The sequence below is a fragment of the Rhopalosiphum maidis genome, chromosome 4, assembly GCF_003676215.2.
Source record: "Rhopalosiphum maidis isolate BTI-1 chromosome 4, ASM367621v3, whole genome shotgun sequence".
Lineage (NCBI taxonomy): Eukaryota > Metazoa > Arthropoda > Insecta > Hemiptera > Aphididae > Rhopalosiphum > Rhopalosiphum maidis.
This window is the reverse complement of record NC_040880.1, coordinates 39,396,709-39,407,671: the sequence shown is the minus strand read 5'-3', so window position 1 is coordinate 39,407,671 and position 10,963 is coordinate 39,396,709.

Below are 10,963 nucleotides of genomic sequence, written 5' to 3'. Positions count from 1 at the left end.
TATGCTGAATAAATATAAAAAAGCAACGAATCGTAACGCCGTTGATGCGTGTGGCGGGTTTGTAGCGTTTTTCGCTACGATATATGAAAACATGCAAAAAAAACGCAAACACCGTAGACGGCGACGTGTTCAAAATGACAATAGCGGAAGCAATGATCGACATTTTAGAAATTTACACTTTTTCAAAAGATTCGCGATCGTTATATTGAAAAACGGTGTTTTTGTAGACGGTGCCATACACGGATACTATAGTAGTGTGACCGAAGTGCTCAGGCGTTATAAACCCGAACATATATATTGTATAGGTAGCGAACGCGATACAATAGACACGTTTTTGAGATTTAAATATCAACCGTTTTACAGCGAACTGAACGATAAGACGGTCAGTTATATCGGTACCACGTTTATAAGGAATCAGACGTCGGTTATGTTTTGTCCTCAAAACATACGGTTTGTGCGTTTTGTCGAGCGATTGATACGATTTTAACGTATTATGTAAATTTCAAAAATATGGGATTTCGGAATTGTTCGAGTCTCGATTGGAACCTGAACGTCGATTAATCGTGCAACCGGATCATCCAAAACTTTAGAATACAAAAAGATATAGGAACGTTATGACAAAATTCCATATATTTCACAACTGATCGATAGCAGAACCATTTGATCAACGGACGGCGGTGGTCGCAAGACATTCCGTATCGAGTCATACACCGTAGGCCGCGCATGTATTGTGAAAAAAATAAAAACTTACAACAACTTGGTATGCGATACAAAATGATCAATTCGCTTGAGCGTACACCGTGTAATCTGTGATATTTATTAAAAAATAATATAATTTATTTTAATTTTTTGTTTTTATTTTCATATCAATACATCCTCTTCCATCTTGTTCATAGAATCGTCGTCCTGTCCCATTATAAGCGTATGACGTGTAATCGTCTTCGTTCTCGTCGTCGTTTAGGTACGTTAAAGCCGGCCGGTACCGAATACGGCGAAATGGTCAACGACATCGGTATCGATGGTAACGATATTCGCGCGTAGTTAAATAGTGTGACACGGTTACTTGCAACTCTGAATTTTCGTTATGATATTATTTATTTGTTGATGTCATCTAACAGTATAATCGATTTCTTGACTATTCTTGTCTGCGTTCAACATTAAATTTGTAAAATTTAATAAATATTGAGAAAAAAACCATTTGTATCCGAGTGCAGTTGTGCTTATAATCTGTTTATACGCCAAGCGATACGATCTTTTTGTTTTCCGACTCTTGTGCGGATGACCAACATCTTTGGGCCATCGTTCTGTTATAGTTTTTGTATCACGTAACGTTTTGTAATTCATGTTCAACTCTGGTAATGCGTTTGTAAATAGATTTATTTCAAAATCTTTTTTATTTATATCGTTTTTCTAATTCTTGATTCTTCGTTTTATACAAGTCCGCTGTTTTTTCGGTTTCGTCAACACGTCGCCGTGTGAATTTTATATTTCAAACGCGTGATTTTGAACTGTTCGAAGAACTGTTGCCGTGTTTTTTTTATTTGTTCGGAATCGTACGACGGGTTTTCCGGTATTTTTTTAAAATATGCAATGTGTCATTCAATGTTTTTAACTCTATTACTAATTTCGATTCATGTTCTTGTGAATTTTTTAATTTTTCGGACAACTCTGTGTTTTTTTGTTCGGTTTTCTCGAAGTATGTTTGTCAGAACTGTAAGTAGTCGTCGATTACATTACGAATTTTTTAAATTCAGATTTCAGGTTATCCAAAATACCGTCTACGGGTACGGTTCGGATCGACGGAGTTTACCGTTTCGATCAGATTCCATAGGTCGCGTATTTGATTTTCTATTTTAAATAAATCTAATTTATAAATCGACATATATCACTCGGATAAGGCTGCAAACCGATATATTTTCATGAAACCCGGACAATTGTGGCCGCTGTTGGTATAGATAAACAAAACGTGTACATAGCGTTTAAAACAAAACGACAGCGAAAACTTGGAGTATAAATTAAAAATAATAAATTCGGGTCCGGCTTCGGCTGTACTTCTGTCTCAATATATGAGATTCATGTCAGAAGAACAGGATCGTGAATTTGTACATATACGCGATCCGAATGGAAAACAAGTGGAACTGCACGAATTATCATACAACAAAGACGTGCGCATATTTAAAAATACGTTCCTGTGGAATTGCGAGATGGATCCAAACTCGGTTCGTTTATGGTCGGTCCTGTGGACAACGTTTCGGAATACAGGCAACAAAATATCCAAAAGGGCAACAACATGTCAAAACTGTTTGAAAAAATCATAAACGATCCAAAACATTTACAAGATTTTATGTCATTTTTTGATAAAAACGTAAACGATTCGGCTAAAGAACGATTTTGTAATGTAATTAAAGTTTCAGATCGTATTATGGACGTAGATTTAAATTTTAAAATATGAGTGTATGTGTATATATAAAAACAAATATTATAATTTAATAAATAATTACATGTGTGTGTATTGTTACAATAAAAAATAATAGATAATAGTGTATATGTGTGTTTTTTATACGTTAGATCCAAAAACCCGTAGCTGTACAATAATTTAACGTTTCGTTTAATAACGATATATGAATTACGTTTATATCGTCCAGGGTGATTGTATACGAACATGTCGTCTGATTGTCTATGCTTTTGTTGAACGAAGACCGTACGATAAAATACAAATCATTTTTGTATTGAAGAGTGTAAAAATCGGATTTTGGTTCATACGACCAATTGATTGCAGAATCGCTAGAATTATATATACTATCATTGTCGTGAAACAGACTAATGTTATATCGATTATAATTCGATATTTCTAGAGTATCGTTAAACGCTTGTAGGTCACGAATCGGCGTGAACGCAAAAACGAACATAAACACCAACACTGACATTTTTACAGATAATTGAGGCATTTTATTATAATCTACGGTGTATGTGTGTGTGTACATATAACTATTTATATAATAGTTATAACAATAATTCCGTAAATTCGATAGATTCGTTTTCTATAAATTTAATACGTATACGTATTACATTGTTTTTTTTATAATAAACAGTACGGGGGTCTTTTAAATCCGTTAACGTTTTCAAGTTTGGTGTATACAACAGTAACACGCCGTTTGTGCTTTTCCACAAAGAGCGTTCTGGCATTTCGTACGGCCATAGACAGCGCTCGAACGTTGCTACGCGGACATTATACCATGTTCGTGTATCCAATCGGTCCACGTAGTCCCGACTATCAAGTGTTTAAAATCAACGGGCGGTTTTATTGCATCGGGGTCCGTGCAGGTTTTATACACCAATACGGGATATTGTAAATTATCGTTGAGTCCGTGCAATTTGTATAACGGTTTTAAATACAAAATGTCGTCGTCGACATTCGTTTCCGACATTACTGTAATAGTGGTGGGGCGATTGATTTATAAGTGTGAGATTTTAATAAACGAATAACAGTCGTCAATGTGAACACTCACTCGAAACACTATATATTCTGCAAAAAAAAACATGGAAAACACGAACGATCGCGAAATCAATTACAAAAACATTTAACAGATTTATGTGAATTATATAACGGTGATGATGGCATTCAACAAACCGGTAAGTCATATATATAATTTATTATTGAATGATTTTATATATATTTATTTATATTATACAGATACGAGAAAAAGACGCGCTTCGTTTGATAAACACGTAGACGATTTCAAACGATTATGTTCGTCCGATTCATCGTTATCATTAGACAGCGATGTGTACAATTTTAAGAATTTTAACGACTGCACGAGTACCGGGTACGTGCCTACGTTGATACGAACGGTGTTTTTTGATTTTCAATTGGGTTCGAGTATCACCAAACACGGTTATAGAATGATTGAGTCTGTTGAATCCGACACAACGTCGCGCTTTGAAGAAATGTTACAATTTCGTTATATGCATCGTTACATACAATGTCCGGAATTTATCAGCGACCACACTTTACAAAACACCAAAACGATGCAATAATATACGCTATATATTCGGTGTTGTCGTCCTGGTCGTGTTCAAAACTCTTGAGGTTTGTTAAATTTTCAAAACCAAAATATCGTATTTAGTGGAATCGATACTCGCTTCAAATCGAGACGGGACATTGCACACGTACCGCGACAAACCCATTTGTTTGCACACGTTCCGATTATTGAAGAACCATAAAAACTTGGATCGGCGATCACAAGATGACCCGACAATAGAACCGTCTGTGTTCGCCACCATGAACAGTTTTGACATATATAAATATGTATCGAAACCGTTACAGTTACATTTTCAAAAAATGATGATACGCGTTCAAAACGAAACATGGGATCAAGATTCCATAACTGAATTTATGGAGGCGAACGATCGGTTCGGTGTACCGTTTTCAAAACTATTACACGGAATCGAACTCCAACAACACCGTCCTAAATATATCACAGGTGTCGCTTGTACCGGTAAGACTTCTATATTACGAGAACTGACCAATATAGGTTGGACTGTGCGTAGTCGTGGACAACTCGGAACATTTGGCGGTAAAAGCAATGCCCCGGCCTATGTAGCGGCGTTACACGGAGCCGTGGACTATTCATGTCGACATTACGCTGATCAGATGATCGGCGATCGCGGCCCCATTGATAATCCGCTGTGGACGATAATCATGCAACTCTGCGATCCCAATATAAAATTGTATGGTACACGAGCTATTAACGTTTTTCCATAAAACGTTCAACGAGTTGGTTGTACGATATCACGGAGAATTCAAAGTAGTTGTTTTTTTGGATCCGTATCCCAGTCGGAATAGACGTAGAATGCTGAATCGTGCCGATTCCGGAGACGTGTTGCGCGGACGCATCGCTCAATACGTCGAAGCTCAGTTCATGGCGTACTATATGTTTGCGGTTTTATTCGGATTCAAAATAATATCAGTACCCTATACAAAGATGGCGAATTGGACGGTCGGGAACAATCGAAAAACGCGATGTATCTGTGTGAATATTTCGGTGAACCATCGATCGATGAAAAAAAAATATCAGAGCTGAACATGATTTCAAAACTACCAGACGAGATTCCCGATATTTTAATTAAATATAATTATTCTAAAAGTTTAGGTATTTTTAAATAAATTTATGTATATATATATATATGTTTATATGTTTTTAATATAATTCATACAATGAATATGTTTAAAACAATCTGGTTCATTTTTTAAAATCTCGGCTATATGATTTTCGTAATTATACATTAATACATGTTCGTTGATATAATGTATCATGTAGATTTTCGCACAAGTGCTGACGATTATGACATACATGACGTCGGCGTGTCTGATAGCGTATACGACTACACCGTGTCGTTTGTCTACATCGGTATCTGGTGATACGTCATCATATGCATGTGCGTTAAATGACAGTTCTATAGATGTTTTGTTTTTAAATTCAATGTATATATGTCGCGACGTCTCTTGAAAAGTTAAATCTTTTTTTCCATTCACATTACAATTATCGAAATTATCAATTTCGTATATATTTTTGATTTGAAATTTATACATGTCGTATAGGTTTAACGTTACGCCGTCGTCGTCAATGGTAACGTTTAATTTTACACGACAATAGCGACCAAGCGTACGACTACGAAACACTTGATCATTGTGGTAAAACAATTCGAACAGATTTGTAAAATAATTATCAGACAAACTACGACAGACACCCAATACAGGCACAACTGGTGTATTGTACGTTAACATAGGAAACGTGACCATCGTGGTGGTGATTTTGTGCATCGTGTCATTTTCTAAATCACTTGTATAGTTATTGGTACCGACGCCATTAGGGTTTGCAATATTGTAAACTATATTTGAAACGTATACCCCGCTCATCACCATTACAGACAATAAAGTCTGTCGCACCGATGCCGGTATCATAATAGGTGTTCGCAATTGGATATTTTTATACGACTTAGCGTGTATTTACTGTGCCACAATAAAATCACCAACGCCACTAATAATAAAACAAATGTCAATAAAATCTTTCCACAAAATATGGATGTGTAGACAAACGGCAAACTCAAAACGAGCAACGATTGTATACTAATACCCCGGACCAAAGTCTCGCAATTTATAAACGGGAAAAACTTAAACAACTCGTCGTATTCACGTAATTCTATATTACGTATGATTTTTAAATAACAATTTCTACAGAGTTTACGTATTTCGCATATGTTAGAGTTGATCGTAGTGCCTTTTGGTCTTTCGACCGTACCTCTGTAACCGCCCAAGTGGTATTCACTGTCGCCAATTGCGATAAAATAATGATCGAACAACCCGAGACTTGATCGTATTATACGACACCGGATCTCTATTATATATTCTTCGACGCTCATCATCAGCTCATATCGACTCATTCCTATATATAAAAAATTAAACGCGAATAAATAGTATATTTTTTAAACGAATCTATACATGATTCTCGTGACGAGTTCTTATTATTTTTTAATAATAGTGTGTGGTGGGGATACCGAACTCTGTATAAATACACGTGCGGGCTCGCGCGCGCGACAGACTCTGTCCAGTAGTTTGGTCGAGAACTGAGTCTCTCCCGGGTCGGGGTGACGGCGTCCTCTGTCCATGTATAATATATATAAAAGAGAGAGAGGAAGGGAAACGATAATACTGTAATAATAATAATAATTTTTCAGGAAAGTTTTTTTCCGACGAGATCCACGAACATTTACGTTATGTGGCACGTTTTACGATATACGGTATTGGATCGTATGAAACACCGTGTATCACTTGACGTCCAATAATAATAATAATAATAATAATAATAATTTTTCAGAAAAGTTTTTTTTCTCGGCTACGCCGACTGGCTACCACGTTATGTGGTGCACGGTCGGTTTTTACGTCGTCGGACCGTAGGAACTACCATGCACCACTTGACGTCAACGTCCACTGTAGCCGTGCGCGTCAAGTGGTACACGGTGTTTCGTACGGTCCGACACCGCATATCGTAAAACGTGCCACATAACACGATTCGATCTAAAAAAAATTTAAATATAACTGTGTCGTTCTTGTATGTGTATCAACAACATTATCGTTATTTGATTTTAAAAACTATTTATAATTTTTTTGTATAATGTTAATGAAATATACATTGGTTTAGATGAGATTTCCGATTCTGTGCAAATGAATTATGGTTATACATGATTAGATGCCGTAATATTGTTTTTAGTAATATTAATCAATTCATTTGGTACATCGTGTGGGGAATTAATTTTTGTCATGCCGTAGACTCGTGATTCATGTCGATCAACGTTTACGTCTTTTGATGTAACGATAGCACTATCGTTATTAGGTTCGGACATATGATCAAACTCCGTATTATTATTTTTAATAACGTTTACTGATTCATTTAGCTGCATCGCGGGTTCATATTTTATTGACGACACCGGTGTTGTGAATCGCGATTCGTGTTGGTAATTTGGGAAATCGATTTTTACGCCATCTGGAGTTGTACGACTGTATATAAACTGAGGACGTTCTGTGTTTAGGATATTAAAAATACCACTAGATCCCGATAGTATATCACTAGTATTTAAACCAGGCAACGAGTGCCCGACTACCGATACAATTTCTTTGGTTCCCGCCAACATTACGCCCAACGATAGTATACTGATTATTATGAATTTAATAGTTTTCAAGAATTTATTAACACATATCAAGCAACGATAACGAGTTCCGTTCATACGGTGTTTACGTTTTTCGTTTAAAATATCCTGTTCAATATCATGTTCTAAATCATTTATCACGGACGTGATTGTATTTTTAGTATTTAATGCTAAATCTTGTTCCGGCATGTCTATTATCGTATCTCGTTTTTGTCTACTATTGTAGGTCTCTGGTTTATATATATCATTTAATTTAAAATTATTACTTCGATACGTTACACATGGTATCCCATTACCCATACCGGACAATACGTCCGCGTGACATTTATCATCATCCATGCGTATATAATTATATTACGTAACGAGCAGTTGTAGAAATATCTCCCGGAATTTTAATACATTTGTTTAGTAAACATTTCATGATATCACCCAACAAAATAGTAACTCGATGCGTCGACGGTTATGAAATAAATACCGTGACCGATGCTCGTATACTCGATACGGTGCATTTATTGTCTTATGTTAAAGATTGTTTCGCCCGTATGGGTTTTTTAAACGTGTACGGAGCTAGTGTTCGACAATGCGTAGCTTACGATTCATATTGTACGGCTGTAGTCGGTGAATATTCAGACGTAAATGTATAAATATTATTTTTTTTCAGTCAAAACGACATATTACTTGCATACATTATAAACGCTCCGGGACCAAAGAACGAGCAAGTATAAATATTGAATTACGTGATGTGTATATATATATGTTTTATTTAAAAAGTACATAATTGTTTACAATCAATAATACATGTTAAAAACATATAAACTATACAATGTTTGTGTGTGCCATCATGATTGTTTAGTTGACTGGTACGTATTCAATACAGTTCTCGTTCTATTGAACAAAAAAACAATCATAATTTTAATTATGTTATTGTATAACGTAAATAATACATTTACCGAATCGAGGTGTATGGTTCTTGTTTTATTGTCATCTTAGTCTGATTTTGATTTGATAAATATAAATATCGTTTTAAACAACTCCATTTAGAAACACTTTTTGAATACAACTGTGGTTCCGACAAGTTTGCGAACGCTGGATATTTTTTCAACATGATGATGTATACGTACTATAAACTGAGCAAATGCGACACTTGATATCGGGTATCTGAACTAAAACTGTCATACCGTTTTTAAATTTTAGGTATATTTAATGTTGTCGATTTTTTAGGTATGGGTACTTTTATTGCTTACACTGGGTAAATATTAATGTGACAGTTCATAACGAATAATACTGATACGTGAACATTTTTTATGATGTGGTGGGGATACCGAACTCTGTATAAATACACGTGCGGGCTCGCGCGCGCGACAGACTCTGTCCAGTAGTTTGGTCGAGAACAGAGTCTCTCCCGGGTCGGGTGACGGCGTCCTCTGTCCATGTATAATATATATATATAAAGAGAGGAAAGGGAAAAGATAATACTGTAATAATAATAATAATAATAATAATTTTCAGGAAAGTTTTTTCCGACGAGACCCACGAACATTCACGTTATGTGGCACGTTGTATGATATACGGTGTCTGACCGTAGAAACTATCATGTACCACTTGATATTCATGTCCACGAATGATAATAATAATAATAATTTTCCACAAAAGTTTTTTTCGGTTACGCCGATCGTAACATGCGTTATGTGGCATGTTTTATGATATACGACGATGATACTAATAATACACCACCGACACCGTACCATGCGCGTTATGTGGTACACGGTGTTTTGTACAGTCATATATCGTAAAACGTGTCACATAATATCACTACACATGTAATAATACCTGGTACAAAATAATAATTTACGTACGTAATAATTTTTAGGAAAGTTTTTTCCGACGAGACCCATGAAAAATCCACGTTATGTGTCTCACGGTCGGTTTTGCGCCATCGGACCGTAGGAACCACCGTGTACCACTTGACGTCAACGTCCACTGTAGCCGTGCGCGTTATGTGGTACACGGTGGTTCCGACGGTCCGACACAGCATATCGTAAAACGTGCCACATGATGCGGTAACCGATCGGTGTAGCCGAGAAAAAATTTTTCTAAAAATTATTATTATTATTATTGAACGTCAAGTGGTACACGGTCGGGTTTACGGCGACGGGCTGTAGAAACCACCTCGTATGGCGTAACGTGAGTGTTCGTGGGGTCTCGTCGGAAAAACTTTCCTGAAAAATTACTATTATTATTATTACAGTATTATCGTTTCCCTTTCCTCTCTCCTCTCTCTTTTATATATATATTATACATGGACAGAGGACGCCGTCACCCGACCCGGGAGAGACTCTGTTCTCGACCAAACTACTGGACAGAGTCTGTCGCGCGCGCGAGCCCGCACGTGTATTTATACAGAGTTCGGTATCCCCACCACATCATAAAAATCAGTATCCCTACTAAAATTATAAAATTAAATTAAAAAAATATTATTATTACGTTTACGAGCGCGTTTTACGATATACGCGTATACAGACTACGTACGTTCCGACGAATATAGTATTATATTTCTTACGTAATATAGTACCATATTCAATTTCTATACCATTGTTTTAGAGTAAAATAATAATAAAATGTTGAAATTGGCATTCCTTTTGATTTGTTGTATCCATTATTTCCATCAAGCTTTTGCCGACGATTGTGAAGTATTTGTGTGGAAACAACAAGATGAACAATATTGTTTAAACGGCACTAGAGTTGGAACTTCGAACGAGTGTCGTAACGAAAACGGGACGTGTGTGTCGAATCCGATGGACAATTTCAATACGGAGATATTATCGGTTGTAGAACCGGATCGCCGCATCATGATATGCAGATGTTTATCGATTTAGGACGTACCGGTAAAGTTATAAGCGTCACGCCAAATAACGTTGGTGTATGGCTGACAAACGGGAAAATGCCTTATCGTAAATGCATTTTAATGAACGAATTTTATGAAAGGTTGATGAAATATGACAGTCCGATTTCCTGAGATTGCTATAATATGTGCTCGTTAAAATATGTCGTCGATACAAAGATGAAAAAATTAAAATAAAGTAAAACCGCGTACTTTGATCGTTTTGGCTCCAATGACTTACGTATTTCCGTTGTACGATACGTACAACGAACTATTTTTTTTTGCCTTTATTAGATCATTTTATTTTTCAACTAGATTTTCTAAACACCATCGTGTAATGTCCACTATTATATTACTACTATAATAATATATGTT